The 16,754-nt window shown below is 42.4% G+C and overlaps 1 protein-coding gene across 3 annotated transcripts in view; it reads left to right on the top strand.

Moving 5' to 3' along the window:
* The first annotated feature begins 3,499 nt into the window (after positions 1 to 3,499).
* LOC141139089 (alpha-1,4-N-acetylglucosaminyltransferase-like) overlaps positions 3,500 to 16,754 on the top strand; it is an 82,417-nt gene continuing 69,162 nt past the window's right edge. Inside the window, exon 1 of one of the 3 annotated variants that reach the window (XM_073624899.1) lies at positions 3,500 to 3,734. The gene's annotated coding sequence lies outside the window, so the exon portion shown is untranslated. Of the gene's footprint in view, positions 3,791 to 16,754 lie in introns of all 3 variants that reach the window. The other 2 variants (XM_073624898.1, XM_073624896.1) reach the window with 2 other exon arrangements.

Raw genomic sequence — 16,754 nt, 5'->3', positions numbered from 1 at the left:
TTGTATCATGTCTGCAGTCTCTGACCATCTCTTGTATCATGTCTGCAGTCTCTGATCATCTCCTGTATCATGTCTGCAGTCTCTGATCATCTCCTGTATCATGTCTGCAGTCTCTGACCATCTCCTGTATTATGTCTGCAATCTCTGATCATCTCCTGTACTATGTCTGCAGTCTCTGATCATCTCCTGTACTATGTCTGCAGTCTCTGATCATCTCCTGTACTATGTCTGCAGTCTCTGATCATCTCCTGTACTATGTCTGCAGTCTCTGATCATCTCCTGTATTATGTCTGCAATCTCTGATCATCTCTTGTACAATATCTGCAGTCTCTGATCATCTCCTGTATCATGTATGCAGTCTCTGACCATCTCCTGTATCATGTCTGCAGTCTCTGACCATCTCCTGTATCATGTCTGCAGTCTCTGACCATCTCCTGTACTATGTCTGCAGTCTCTGATCATCTCCTGTATCATGTCTGGAGTCTCTGACTATCTCTTGTATCATTTCTGCAGTCTCTGATCATCTCCTGTATCATGTCTGCAGTCTCTGATCATCTCCTGTATCATGTCTGCAGTCTCTGATCATCTCCTGTATCATGTCTGGAGTCTCTGACTATCTCTTGTATCATTTCTGCAGTCTCTGATCATCTCCTGTATCATGTCTGCAGTCTCTGACCATCTCTTGTATCATGTCTGCAGTCTCTGATCATCTCCTGTATCATGTCTGCAGTCTCTGATCATCTCCTGTATCATGTCTGCAGTCACTGACCATCTCCTGTACTATGTCTGCAGTCTCTGATCATCTCCTGTATCATGTCTGCAGTCTCTGACCATCTCTTGTATCATGTCTGCAGTCTCTGATCATCTCCTGTATCATGTCTGCAGTCTCTGACCATCTCCTGTACTATGTCTGCAGTCTCTGATCATCTCCTGTATCATGTCTGCAGGCTCTGATCATCTCCTGTATCACGTCTGCAGTCTCTGACCATCTCCTGTACTATGTCTGCAATCTCTGATCATCTCCTGTACTATGTCTGCAGTCTCTGATCATCTCCTGTATTATGTCTGCAATCTCTGATCATCTCCTGTACTATGTCTGCAGTCTCTGATCATCTCCTGTACTATGTCTGCAGTCTCTGATCATCTCCTGTATTATGTCTGCAATCTCTGATCATCTCATGTACTATGTCTGCAGTCTCTGATCATCTCCTGTACAATATCTGCAGTCTCTGATCATCTCCTGTATCATGTCTGCAGTCTTTGACCATCTCCTGTATCATGTCTGCAGTCTCTGACCATCTCCTGTACTATGTCTGCAGTCTCTGACCATCTCTTGTATCATGTCTGCAGTCTCTGATCATCTCCTGTATCATGTCTGCAGTCTCTGACCATCTCTTGTATCATGTCTGCAGTCTCTGACCATCTCTTGTATCATGTCTGCAGTCTCTGATCTTCTCCTGTACTATGTCTGCAGTCTCTGATCATCTCCTGTATCATGTCTGCAGTCTCTGACCATCTCTTGAATCATGTCTGCAGTCTCTGATCATCTCCTGTATCATGTCTGCAGTCTCTGACCATCTCTTGTATCATGTCTGCAGTCTCTGATCATCTCCTGTATCATGTCTGCAGTCTCTGATCATCTCCTGTATCATGTCTGCAGTCACTGACCATCTCCTGTACTATGTCTGCAGTCTCTGATCATCTCCTGTATCATGTCTGCAGTCTCTGACCATCTCTTGTATCATGTCTGCAGTCTCTGACCATCTCCTGTATCATGTCTGCAGTCTCTGACCATCTCCTGTACTATGTCTGCAGTCTCTGATCATCTCCTGTATCATGTCTGCAGTCTCTGACCATCTCTTGTATCATGTCTGCAGTCTCTGATCATCTCCTGTATCATGTCTGCAGTCTCTGACCATCTCTTGTATCATGTCTGCAGTCTCTGATCATCTCCTGTATCATGTCTGCAGTCTCTGACCATCTCCTGTATCATGTCTGCAGTCTCTGACCATCTCCTGTATTATGTCTGCAATCTCTGACCATCTCCTGTACTATGTCTGCAGTCTCTGATCATCTCCTGTACAATATCTGCAGTCTCTGATCATCTCCTGTACAATAACTGCAGTCTCTGATCATCTCCTGTACTATGTCTGCAGTCTCTGACCATCTCCTGTACTATGTCTGCAATCTCTGATCATCTCCTGTACTATGTCTGCAGTCTCTGATCATCTCCTGTACAATATCTGCAGTCTCTGATCATCTCCTGTACAATAACTGCAGTCTCTGATCATCTCCTGTACTATGTCTGCAGTCTCTGACCATCTCCTGTACTATGTCTGCAGTCTCTGACCATCTCCTGTACTATGTCTGCAGTCTCTGACCATCTCCTGTATTATGTCTGCAATCTCTGATCATCTCCTGTACTATGTCTGCAGTCTCTGACCATCTCCTGTACTATGTCTGCAGTCTCTGACCATCTCCTGTACTATGTCTGCAGTCTCTGACCATCTCCTGTACTATGTCTGCAGTCTCTGACCATCTCGTGTACTATGTCTGCAGTCTCTGACCATCTCCTGTACCATGTCTGCAGTCTCTGACCATCTCCTGTACTATGTCTGCAGTCTCTGACCATCTCTTGTACTATGTCTGCAGTCTCTGATCATCTCCTGATCTATGTCTGCAGTCTCTGATCATCTCCTGTACTATGTCTGGGGGTTCTTTCTAACAGACTCTCTAACAGAAGCCCTCTTTGTGTGCATCAGAGAGACTCCCCTCCAGGTCTCATTAGTGTACGCTCTTCCTGTATTTTTTTTTTATTGTTAAAAGATCATGGGAGGATCCTAGGGTAACAAAGAGTTCTTAGGAGAGCATCTCTGTGTTTGAGTCATTGCCATAGAAACATTTGTAAAGGGGAGGAGTTGGTAAGATGACCACGCCCATGTGGGGGCGCCAGAAATATTTCTGCACCCAGGCGCCGGTGACCCTAGGATCGGCCCTGTGACTGTTTCTTCTCCCTTAAAAGCAGAGAGAAAAAACAGCCAGATCAGTACATAAAAGCAGCACACATTACATATTGTTAGGCACACAATTAACCCCTTGATTGCCCCTTGTAGTTAACACCTTCCTAGCCAGTGTCATTCATACAGTGTCAGTGTACAGTATTATCACTGATCACTGTATTAGTGTAGTAGTAATTTTTTTTTTCAACATTTTAATTTTTCCTTTTTATATATATATATATATATATATATATATATATATATATATATAATTAAAATAAAAAAAAAAAATAGCAGTGTTCAAATACCACCAAAAACAAGCTCTATTTGTGTGAAAAAAGGACATAAATTTAATTTGCGTACAGTGTTTCAGGACCATGCAAATAAGTAGCACAAAATGGTCTGCCCATGAAGGGGTTAAAATGTTGCAGTGGTCACGTGGTAGCATATACAATCATATATTTTTATTTGCTTTTTTATTTGTTCCCTTTTAAAAGTGAAGTTATCCTTTAACAGGGGAGGATCAGAAAATGCAGCAGATTATTTATCAGTTTCTTTTTGCATGTACCGACTCATTCCTTGACAAATATTTAAGACGAAATGTGTTGAGTGAAGCTTTTATACCTATAGATTTTTTTTTCTACTGCATAACAAATTAGACTTTTTGGAGGAGAAGAAGTGGATTGGAGAAGGACTACGAAAAAAAGACCTTAACACAAACGTCATTTACTTCTGGTGAGTCACCCATGAGGACACTGCAAATTCATTCTTGGAGTGATCTTCATGTTACGGTGTGTTGAAGAAGAAAAAAAATGTCTAAAATTTTTAACGCATTGAAAGAGACTTGTTTGGTTTCACTCACTTTTTATTTGTTACTTGTTGCAATATTTGTTGTTGAGTCTTGAAACATTGTATATAATTATATCCATTTGTGAAACAAAGCATAGACTTTTATTCATTCCCGTATTTGTATTTGATTTTACACAGGTTACGCTTGATTGTTTTTGCTTTGCCACTGTTTTAGGTGTTTGTTGCAGTTTACTATATTTGAGTAGCATTTGTTGGTACATGTGCTTATTGTTTTATTATATATATTTACTTCATATATTCTATTAGCTATTTATATGATGGGACAAAAAATCTTTTTCTCCTGGCAAGGGATGAGTTGAATTGTCCCGATCTTGATTCGAATAGAGTTCAGTTCAATTAAAATGAGGTTCAGATTCTGAACCCAAACCCTATTGAAATCAATGAGAGATTATTTTTTTCAAATCAAAAATGCCCATTTACTGGACTATAGGTAAAGGGCTGTAAAAAAAAAACAAAACAAATATATATATATATATATATATATATATATATATATATATATATATATTAGCATTGCACTAGGAAACATTTTACTAATGTAAATACTTTTTAATCCCATTTGGCATTTGTGTGGGTCATTTTTTTTATTTATTTTTTTTTATATTTTTTTTTTCACATATTCTATTGTAGATGGTGGGACAAGAAATCTTCCCGGAAAGGGATGAGTTGGATTGCCCTGACTTTGGTTCGACTAGAGTTCAGCTCAATTCAAATGAGGTTCCGATTCTGAACCCAAACCCTATTGAAATCAATAGGACATTAATTTATCAAATCAAAAATGCCCATTTTCTGGACTATAGGCAAAGGGTTGTTAAAAAAAAAAAAGCATGGCGTTGCCCTATGGAACATTTACCAATGTCAATATAGTAGTTTTTAATCCCATTTGGCATTTGTTTGGGTACATTTTTTTTTTTTGTTATTACTTTTTTTTTAGGTCTAGTTTTATATATTTTTCATATATTCTATTCATATATTCTATTGACTCTATAGACGGGGGGACTAGAAGTCTTTTACTCCAGAAAAGGAATGAGTTGAATTGCCCCAACTTTGGTTCAAATAGGGTTCAGATCAGTTCAAATGAGATTCAGATTCTGAAACCAAACCCTACTGAAATCAATGGGAAATAATTTTTCCAATAAAAAATGCCTATTTTTTAGACTATAGGCAAAGAAAAAAAAAGATTAGCAAGGTACTACCCTAAGAAACATTTACCATGTATGTTTTGTTTTTTTTTTTGATGGCTGGCATCAATGTTTTTTTTAAAAAAACACTGGATTTACAGTATCTCACAAAAGTGAGTACATCCCTCACATTATTGTAAATATTTTATTATATCTTTTCATGTGACAACACTGAAGAAATTACACTTTGCTACAATGTAAAGTAGTGAGTGTACAGCTTGTATAACAGTGTAAATTTGCTGTCCCCTCAAAATAACTCAACACACAGCCATTAATGTCTAAACCGCTGGCAACAAAAGTGAGTCACCTGAAAAGATATAATAAAATATTTACAAAAATGTGAGGTGTGTACTCACTTTTGTGAGATACTGTACATCATGGAACTTTTTGTTTATTAGTAAAGGACTTGTAAAAACTGCATCTTTTTATTTACGCTGTTTTGGGTGTTTGTTACAGTTTATTTGAGTAGCATCTGTGGGTACATGTGTGGGTTTTTTTTTTTCTACATATTTTTCTATATTATTTTCATATATTCAATTGCCTATGTAGATGGTGGGACTAGGAATCTTTTGCTCCCTACTATGGGTGAGCTGATTTGCCTCGTTTTCGGTTCAAACAGGGTTCTAAAAAAATAAATAAAAATAGCATGGCCCTGCCTTAGGGAGCATGTACCAATGCTAATTATTTTTTATAGCATTTGGCTGGCAGCCATGATTTTTTTTAAAGCACTGGATTTATGTCATGGAACATTTTTATTAGTAAAGGACATTATTTCTTTTTTTTTTTTCCATAATAATTTTTATTAACAAATGCATAGAAAAACACATATAATAGAAGGGTTATCACATAGTATTTTTGTAACAAAGTTCCAGGTTACAGGTACACGCCGTAGGTATGGAATTGTCATTACAGCAAATTGAGATTTGTTTCCATATCTTCAAGTTAGCACAATGTTTCAAGTAGACCTTCTAAAAGAATACGAAGGGAATAAATTTGTTCCATTAAAGGAGTAGGGGTGATATTTAGAGAAGGAAACAAATGAAGGGAAAGAGAAAAGAAAAGAAAGAGAGAAAAAAAAAAACGGGGGGAAAAGAACCAGGAGGGAAAAGAGGAGTCAGGGAGAGAGGGAGAAAAAGGGGAAAAGGAAGGTAAGAATATAAAGAGCATGACCGTTTAGAATGGTGGGAAGAAATAGAGAGGAAAAGGGGATAGGGGGTTGGAAAGGAGGCGGGGGGTTTAGAGTGGGGAGGAGAAATAGGATGGAGGGGTGAAGTCCACACGACCGCCCCCACACGGCGCCACCACCCCGGCGTGGCTCTCTCTGTCTCCTGCCATATGGTTTAGGAGCTATATGTACTATAGCGTTGAGAAAATTTAAAGTGCTACCAACAGGCCCAAGTAGTTGTGAATTTTTGGATTCGTTCTTGTGAGATATGAACCAGCTCTTCCATCTCCTCTATTTTAGAGACCCTCCGAAACCACTTTCCAATCGTAGGAGCGCTTGTGGATCGCCAGTGTGTCGGGATGCATAATCTAGCCGAGTTACATAGTTAGTAAGGTGGAATAAAGACACCAGTCCATCCAGTTCAACCTGAGTGAGCACCCACAATTGTCCCCATCCCTGCACATTGTGTCCCATCAAGATGCCCATCCACTATATTATTATTTTTTTTATACATATATATATATATATATATATATATATATATATTTAAGGTACCCATGTAGCACCATCAATCTACGCAGCGCTCCACACACAACCACCCCCAAGGGGTCTGCAATCCAAGGTCCCCAACTCACACCCATACACCAGGGCCAATTTTTTTTGGACAGAAAAGAAGCCAATAAACCTACCAGCATGTCTTTGGAGTGTGGGAAGAAACCAGAGTACCCGGAGGAAACCCACGCAGGCACAGGGAGAACATGCAAACTCCAGGCAGGTAGTGTCATGGTTGGGATTCGAACCAGCGACCCTATTGCTGCGAGGCAAGAGTGCTAACCACTACACCACTGTGCGTTCACCAAGTGCATGGCCAGAGATCTATAGTATTCATTTTTGGTTAGATGGGTATGGTGTAAGAGATACTGAGCAAGAGAGTAATCTAAAGAGTATGTTGTGATATATGTAATAAGTTCATGTACCTCTTTCCAGAATGGTTGTATGAGGTCACAATCCCACCAAATGTGGAGCATGGTACCCTTCGCTTTCCCACATCGCCAGCATGTATCTGGGATGGCTGGGGAGAATTTATGTAAACGTGATGGGGTCCTGTACCAGCGTGTTTGAATTTTATAGCCGTTTTCCTGGATGGCAACATTAAGGGAACCCTTGTGTACGTATTCGTTGATGTGAGTCCAATCCTCCTCTGCAAGAGACATCTGTAAATAAGATTCCTATGCTGTACGTGCTGGGTCTGAGGTGCAGGGAGTGTCATCTATAAGTGCATTGTACATATAGGAGATTAGATATCTCTGCGGGGGAGCTGCATAGTTCTTCAAAAGGTGTTAATTGTCTCATCCAGGTCGTTGTCGTTGCCTGAGTAGAGAGAAAGTGTTGAATCTGTCGGTATGTCCAAAAAGGAAAGGAGTTAAGAGGGGACGAGTCTACCAAGTTCTCGTATGACCGAGGGGTTCTTCGGTAAAGAACTGGAATGCTAGTACTTTGTCATGTGGCCATGTTCAGTTAAGAAAAGTTGATGAGAGTCCTGGTGTAAAGCCAGGATTCCCTCTCAGTGGAGTTAATGGGCCCGGGACGAAAGAGACTGATGAAGTTTTAATTGCTCCTCTAAAAGCTCCTAGCAATGTAGAGATAAGAGGATGTACTATTGTCTTCAGTGGCCAGTGTCCAGGAGGCAACCAAGGAAGGGACTCAAGAGGAAGATCAGAAAATTATTTCTCTAAGGTCACCCAAACCTTTCCGGACTCATGGATATTCCAGTCCACGAGCCGTGAAAGGTGACTTGCCAGAAAATATTTATGAAGGTCCGGTAGCCCGATACCTCCTCCAAGTTTTGGACGTGTAAGACGAGTGAACTTAATACGGGGAGGGGAGCCCTTCCATAGAAACAGCGTGCATGCCTTTCTGTATGCAGCAAAAAAAAATGTTGGTAGGCTAATTGGGAGACATTGAATAATATATAGAAATCGTGGTAAAGTTGTCATTTTTAGGAGAGCAGAACGGCCAAACCATGAAACATTGAGGTTTCCGCATTCTTTTAAGTCGTGTTGGGCTTTTTTTAGGACAGTACAGAAGTTTGCGCTATACAGGTCAGCTAATTTAGTTGTAATTTGGATGCCTAGGTAAGTTATTGCTTGTTGGTTCCACTGGAAAGGGAAAGAGGTCTGGCATTGCTCCACCTCCTGTGTTGTAAGGGTAATGTTTAAGGCTTGGGATTTCGCGTAGTTGATCTTTAGGTGTGACAGCATCCCAAAGTGTTCTATGTCTTTTAGTAAATTGGGTATAGAAGTGATTGGGGAGGTCAGGGAGAGCAAAATATCGTCTGCAAAAGCAATGACTTTATACTCCCTTCCTTGTACTGTAAGGCCTTTAATGTCAGAATTATCTCTTAATCTGTTAAGGCGAGGTTCTGATGTAAGAACAAATATCAGAGGTGATAGGGGGCAGCCCTGGCGAGTACCATTGCTTATAGGGAAGGCGTTCGACAGGTGACCGTTGACTCTTACAGCTGCACTCGGAGAGGAGTACAACGCCGAGATATGGGCCATGCGCAGATGAAGACCAGTCATCTTGAGTACCACATGCATGTAGTCCCAGGCCACCCTATCGAACGCCTTCTCAGCATCTAGAGATAACAAAAAGCCCTATGTTTTCGTGGTGGTGAGCCAATGATGGAGATTTAGTGCCCTGATGGTGTTGTCCCTGGCCTCCCGTCCAGGGACAAAACCAACCTGATCCAAAGAGATAAGACTCGGTAGAAGCGTGGACAACCTATTGGCTAAAATTTTTGCATAGAGCTTGATGTCCACGTTAAAGAGAGAAATAGGTCTGTAATTCTGCACCTGTGTGGTATCTTTGCCCTCTTTAGGTATGACTGTGACGTGGGCCTCTAACATATGGCCGACTGACATTGTGGGATTGGCTAAAGAATTGAAAGTGGCTAACATCTTTGGGGCCAGAGTCTGAGAAAAACATTTATAATATTGTAGTGTGAACCCGTCTGGGCCCGGGATCTTCCCTGTTTTCATCTGCTGCAGGGCAACTTGCAATTCCTCTACTGAAAAGGGTTGTTCTAATTCCTCAGCTTGTACCTGTGAGAGTGGTTTAGGGCTATATTGAGTCAAAAAACTCTTGATGGCTTCTGACCTCAGTCCTGCCTGGTCTGGGTTCTGGGTGGTAGATTTTAAATTATATAAATTTTTATAGTAGTGTTCAAAAGATTGTGCAATATCTTTGTTTCTAGAGAGTAATGTGCCCTGTTGAGTCTGAATGTGATGTATTGCGTTAAAGGGTCTGGAGGCACGTACTGCCCGGGCAAGGAGCTTTCCGCATTTATTACCCTGATCATAAAAAAACTCTCTGATGTAGGACATAGCGACGCCTCGTGCGTTTTCCTAGTTCTTCTAGTAGCATTGAACGGTGATGTAATAACTCCTGAAGTGTCTGCTGTGAACGGGATTGTTTGTGTGAGGCCTCCAAACGTTTGATACTGGCTATTAGGTTTTCAGTAGTGAACTGATGGTTCCGTTTTACTTTTGTCGCCTGGGCCATCAGTTCCCCTCGGATAACACACTTATGTGCTTCCCATAAAATAGTGGGAGATATGTCCGGGGTGGTGTTCTCCTTGAAGTATGTTTTGATGCGTGATTCTAGGCGTGAGGTGAACTCATCATCTTTTAACAGAGCAGAACTGAGTCGCCAGAGTTTTGTTTTTGGAGTCGAGTCCGGAAAAGTCAGAGAGACCGAAATGGGGTGATGGTCAGAAAGGTACATGGGGTGGATTGTAGAGTGTGTAAGGTAGGTCAGGTCAGGCTGAGAGAGGAAAAAATGATCTAATCGTGAGTACATTTGGAAGGGAGCGGAATAAAAGGTGTAATCCTTAACGGAGGGAAATAATGTGCTCCATGTATCATGCAACGCCAGACCTTGTAGCTGTAATTTGATTTGCTGAAGGCATCGTAGAGGTGCCTGAAGAGGTATCAATATCTGGGTTAAGGGACACATTGAAGTCTCCTCCCATAAGTACCACACCCTCCTTGAAGGAAAATAAAAGATCACCAACTTTCCTAAAAAAGGAGACCTGGTGTTCGTTTGGGGCATAAATATTTGCCAGCGTAATTGGCCTGGAAGCATAGGAGCCTTTGATAAAGACAAACCTCCCCTCAGGGTCAATCAGGGAGTCTGAAAGTTTGAAGGGGGCGTGTTTAGACATGAGTATGGAGGCCCCTTTGGTCTTCGCTGTGGCGTTCGTGGAGTGGATAGCTGTCTGGTATATATGGTTAGTAATTTTTGGAATGGAGTTTGAGCGAAAGTGGGTTTCCTGGAGGAAAATAAATTGGGCCTTCTGCTTGGCGAGCGCGGACAAGACCTGCAAACGTTTTTTCAGGCACATTAAGGCCTTTTGCGTTAAGTGAGACACATTTCAGCGAGAGGGGAGTATAAGATGTCATTTTTTCCGGTTTTGTATGAGAGGAGTTAGGAGTGAGGCTAAGATCAAGATTCTTTTATTTATCTCGCCTTGATAGTACACGTCCATGCGGAGGTGCTGAGCCAGGGGGGCAGGGGGGGTCAGTGGGGTAAAACATGTGAAGTATCAGAAATGAAAAGGGAAGGGACCCGTAGAAAGAAAGTAAGAGAAGGAGAGGGTGGGGTTTGTGGATAAGAGCAAGTATAAGAGGGGAAAAAGTACCAGAGGTGGGAATGGAGACACCAGTCCACCTATAAGAAAGTAAGCTGGATGGTCAGCAGACTAAGTAATAGAACTGCTGCGGGGGGTTGATGAGAATGTCTAGGATCCTACTCTGCTGCCGCAGGGAGGATTGAGGGGGGACAGTAGCTCAATGGGGATTAGTGCAAGTACAGAGATGGGAAGGTTAACTTATGATAACAGCAAACCTAATATATTGCATCCTGAGTACACACCCATTAGTGTCATATATATGTAAGAGGCAGAAAAACGAAGAACAAAAAACAAATTAACATACGTATTCATCGTGACTTATAGCCTTATTTGTAGGTCTTCCAGACCTAGTAATATGATAATCCGAAAACATTATGACATTAATGCTAGAGCCCTAAGCCCTGTGTCCTGTTAGGGGAGGGCTTGTCTTAACTAGGAAAGGTTTATACTTATCGAAAGTAGGACAAGTCCTAAACCTTTCCTCTGAGAGTGTACTGAAACACAAAGTCATGTAGAATTTATATAGGGTTCAGTCAGATGTGCCATCTCTTCACCGTTGTGTTCCAGAGAAAAAACCTCTAATTGATATTTACTGAGCACCCATGTGGGGTGGCAGTGAAAAACAACAGGAACCTATGAGCCCCCGAGGCATTCTGTCTGGTATCCCACGTATGAACAGGGAGGGGATAGATTTGATGGGAGGGAGGAGGGGAAAAAGAAGAGAAGGGACGGGGGAGAGAGGAGGGAGGGCAGAAGGGGGGGATAGTGGGTGTATGGAATGCATATAAGCTACATTGGTAGCACGAATATGTCATCCTCCGGTAGGCTGAAAAGCGTTTAGGGTCCCATAATATGGGGGAGTATCACCATATGTGTTAGTTGACGGCCAGGTTCCTGCGTTCTTAATGTGAGGGTCATGACCAAGAGCATAACAAAAAAAAAAAGTTTTATGTTGTAAAAAAAATGCTTCGGTATTAGGAGTAGTTCAAACTTTACTCACGTCGACATCAGACATTCCTTCAGGGTGGGCTGCTTCGGGAAGATGGTTAAGAGCTTCTTATCAACTAAGGTGAGTCACGGAGGTAGAAACAGCTAGACTAAGATAGATAGATAAGATTGAAAGCAGGAACAGAAACTTTGTGTGTACTCTCATGGGTAGGTAGGAGCGAGGTATCCGTAGATGTCTCAGGCCTCTTGGTGGGACCTGCGGGGAGTTGCAGGCAGACCCGAAGCATGATGATCTAGATCACAACGAGAGGTATGGGCTCCGGGTGAAGAGGGGCCTGATCTCCGGCATCTGGAGCAGTGTCTCTGCGCTTTGGGTGAAGGGTTATGAGATACTGGTCGCCATGGCTCTGATGGGAAGTGGAACCCACACCAGTCCGGAAGTTCTGTTAAGGGTATATCAAGTTGTTCACAGAAGGCTGGCAAGTCTTCTGGCGATCTTAGGAGAGCGGTGTGGCCTCTAGCGGTGGCAGAGAGGCAGAACGGGAACTTCCACCGGTATTGTATGTTCCGCGTTCTGAGTTGATCCAGCAGGGGGCGTAGGGCTCGCCTGTTCTGCAGTGTAGTTGGGGAAATATCTTGAAAAAGCTTAAACTCTGCGCCATTGTGTTGTAAGCGGCCCCTTTCTTTGGCTTTTCTTAAGATTTCTTCCTTGAGTGGAAAGTTCACTACACAACATATAACGTCCCTCGGGGGTTCATTGTCTCGGGGTGGCGGCCTGAGGGCTCGATGAAGTCTCTCCATTTCAATAGGAGAATCTGCTGGCCTGTCTAGAAGATCATTAAAAATGGCGCATATAACTTGAGGCAGGGAACTGGCCTCTAGCCCTTCAAGTACCCCCCTAACTCGGACGTTATGCCTTCGACCTCGATTGTCGAGGTCTTCGACCTGATGGTGGAGGTCGTACAGGTTTGAGAGTTGGGCATCATAGGTGTGTTGGACTTGCCTGATAGCAGCTGTATGGAGCTGCGTGGTTTGCTCCACTTCCGTTAGACGAGCCGCCACCGCCTGAATGTCCGTCTTAAGATCTAAAATTGCAGCTTTCAGGGTGCCAGTAATATTGTTAGTGATGTCGGAGGCCACATGTTTCAGGTCCCACAGACTCACCGCTGAGCTGGAGCGATGATCCTGGGCTTCTGTCCCCTCTGACTGGGAATCGGAGCCATGACTTGGAGAGTAGGACCCTGAGGCCTGTGGTGTCTGTGAGGACTCGTGGTCCCTGGACCGGAGTGAGCGGAATATCTCCGGGATATTGCGACTGAGTTGCGATCCCGTCTCCTTCGGTGTCAGCGATGCTGAGGCGCTTCTGTTTGATTTTCCCATCGTGATAAAGAGCGGTGGTTCCCCGTAAAAAGGCAGATTACAATCCTCGGCTGGCAGGAGCTCTGTGTTTAAGCAACCATTCCGGGATCCAGCCAAACCACGCCCCCAAGAACTTTATTTCTACTGTTTTGTTTACTGCCATTTATTTGAGTAGCATCTGTGTTTTTGCTGCCCTAGGGAACACGTACCAATGTCAATTTTTTTCACCATTTTTTAACAAAAACAAACAAACAAAAAATCTAAAACATGTATAAAAGAAAAAAGGCAGACTTGATGGACCACTTGGTCTTTTTTGTGCTGTTACTTTTCTATGTGTCTATGTTGTTGTAATATGTTCACCGATTTATGTGGGACATTATATTATTATATGTATGTACACATACAGTCAATATTAACCAGGCCAGAATTCAGTTGACAATGGTTGATTTGTCCGAGCCAACTGAATTTTAACATAGCAAGGGGACAGCTGAAGACCCTTTGATGTGTTAATCTTATGCAAGTCTATTTGAACATCTCAAAGGGTGTTCAGGTAGTATCTGTTAATCTAATCTAATTATACTTATCTAAGGGGACTTGTTGATGTTGATATGCGGGAGTGCAAATTGGGGTGGTTTATGACTGCAGCTGTTCACGGCTGGGAGTTGTTGTCTGTCTGAAAGACTAAAGTATATAAAAGACCTGAATGGAGATGGCCAATCAAATTGCTCAGCCATTCGGTGTCTAGTGAATATAACACGGCATTCAGTCTATAGTTTAAGTTAGGCTTGTCTGTGTTTGAAGACACAGACCTAAGAAATGGGACTCTGAATGATATACTCTGCTGGATATTTTTGTCATCTGTGGACTTTGGACTTTGTTCTGTGTTGGAAGTCAATAAAGTGCATCTCTCTGGAAGAATTGGGTTGCTGCGGAAGAGTACTTACTAATTAATTATCATACCCACGATACCACTATACTACTCACATAATATTATATCACTACATATGTATCTATTTAGCTGGCAACAGTATTTTTTTTAAGCATTGGCCTTTACAAAGGAAAAAAGTGCTGGCAATTTACATATCCCTGCTGGCTTTCTTTAAAGAAAAAAGACACCCAGCCCCTCCAAAGGTCCTCAAAAATATGAGGGTTCTTCAAAAAGTTTCTGCACTTTTTTAAACTCTATTATGGTGTATACAGTGGGGACGGAAAGTATTCAGACCCCCTTAAATTTTTCACTCATTTAAGTTCATTTTTTTCCTCATTAATGTACACACAGCACCCCATATTGACAGAAAAACACAGAATTGTTGACATTTTTGCAGATTTATTAAAAAAGAAAAACTAAAATATCACATGGTCCTAAGTATTCAGACCCTTTGCTCAGTATTTAGTAGAAGCACCCTTTTGATCTAATACAGCCATGAGTCTTTTTGGGAAAGATGCAACAAGTTTTTCACACCTGGATTTGGGCATCCCCTGCCATTCCTCCTTGCAGATCCTCTCCAGTTCTGTCAGGTTGGATGGTAAACGTTGGTGAACAGCCATTTTTAGGTCTCTCCAGAGAGGCTCAATTGGCTCAATTGGGTTTAAGTCAGGGCTCTGGCTGGGCCATTCAAGAACAGTCACGGAGTTGTTGTGAAGCCACTCCTTCATTATTTTAGCTGTGTGCTTAGGGTTATTGTCTTGTTGGAAGGTAAACCTCCGGCCCAGTCTGAGGTCCTGAGCACTCTGGAGAAGGTTTTCATTCAGTATATCCCTGTACTTGGCCGCATTCATCTTTCCCTCGATTGCAACCAGTCGTCCTGTCCCTGCAGCTGAAAAACACCCCCGCAGCATGATGCTGCCTCCACCATGCTTCACTGTTGGGACTGTGTTGGACAGGTGATGAGCAGTGCCTGGTTTTCTCCACACATACCGCTTAGAATTAAGGCCAAAAAAGTTCTATCTTGGTCTCATCAGACCAAAGAATCTTATTTCTCACCATCTTGGTGTCCTTCAGGTGTTTTTTTAGCAAACTCCATGCAAGTTTTCATGTGTCTTGCACTGAGGAGAGGCTTCCGTTGGGCCACTCTGCCATAAAGCCCCGACTGGTGGAGGGCTGCAGTGATGGTTGACTTTCTACAACCTTCTCCCATCTCCCGACTGCATCTCTGGAGCTCAGCCACAGTGATCTTTGGGTTCTTCTTTACCTCTCTCACCAAGGCTCTTCTCCCCCTATAGCTCAGTTTGGCCAGACGGCCAGCTCTAGGAAGGGTTCTGGTAGTCCCAAACATCTTCCATTTAAGGATTATGGAGGCGACTGTGCTCTTAGGAACCTTAAGTGCAGCAGAATTTTTTTTGTAACCTTGGCCAGATCTGTGCCTTGCTACAATTCTGTCTCTGGGCTCTTCAGGCAGTTCCTTTGACCTCATGATTCTCATTTGCTCTGACATGCACTGTGAGCTGTAAGGTCTTATATAGACGGGTGCGTGGCTTTCCTAATCAAGTCCAATCAGTATAATCAAACACAGCTGGACTCAAATGAAGGTGTAGAACCATCTAAAGGATGATCAGAAGAAATGGACAGCACCTGAGTTAAATATATGAGTGTCACAGAAAAGGGTCTGAATACATAGGACCATGTGATATTTCAGTTTTTCTTTTTTAATAAATCTGCAAAAATGTCAACAATTCTGTGTTTTTCTGTCAATATGGGGTGCTGTGTGTACATAAATGAGGGAAAAAAAATGAACTTAAATGAATTTAGCAAATGGTTGCAATATAACAAAGAGGGAAAATTTTAAGGAGGTCTGAATACTTTCCGTCCCCACTGTATATAAAAGTGTGGAAACCTTTTTGAAGACCCCTCGTATATACAGTGACAGACACTATAGGTTTGCTATGGATTTTAAGGGGCAATACCCAAAAAAAGAAAGTGTGAGGTCCCCCCTAAAAATCCATGTCAGACCCTAATCTGATCATGCAGTCTGTCTGTACAGGAAAGCGGTGGGACATGTGTGTTCCCCCCATTGCTCCTCAATCATAATGTGCCACATGCCCTCAAAAAGGACCCCCTGGCAAAGAAGCCTCTTCCCAACAACGCTGGCCTAGCAGCTGTGGTTGTAGGGGTCTGCAGGTGGAAGGCTTTTTGGAATCTGGAAGCCTCTTTTACCAGACATGGATCTACATACTGTATCTGTTTGATGTGATTGAAAGTTGATATACATCATTGGACTTTTATTCATTAGTACATTTAATCAGTAAATGACTTGACAAAGACTATGTCTTTCTTTTTATTTACTCTTTAAATGTTTTGTGTGAATAGGTGGGGTACTATGTTCCCATTACTTCACATGGGATTCAGGATGGTATCTGGGTGCCCTCTATTGTTAAAGGAGAAGTCCAGTCTGAGCTTTTTCGGCTGGGCTTCTCCTAGGGGTCACAGGAGTGCAATTAGTTTTGCACTCCTGTGACCCATTTTCAGCGGAGAGCGGTCTGAAGTCCGCTCTCCACTGATGTCACCAGGATCAGTCCAGGCAGCACGTCATCCCGACTTA

The sequence above is a fragment of the Aquarana catesbeiana genome, linkage group LG04 (genome assembly GCF_042186555.1).
Source record: "Aquarana catesbeiana isolate 2022-GZ linkage group LG04, ASM4218655v1, whole genome shotgun sequence".
NCBI classification, from domain to species: domain Eukaryota; kingdom Metazoa; phylum Chordata; class Amphibia; order Anura; family Ranidae; genus Aquarana; species Aquarana catesbeiana.
This window is presented reverse-complemented; position numbering and strand designations above follow the sequence as displayed.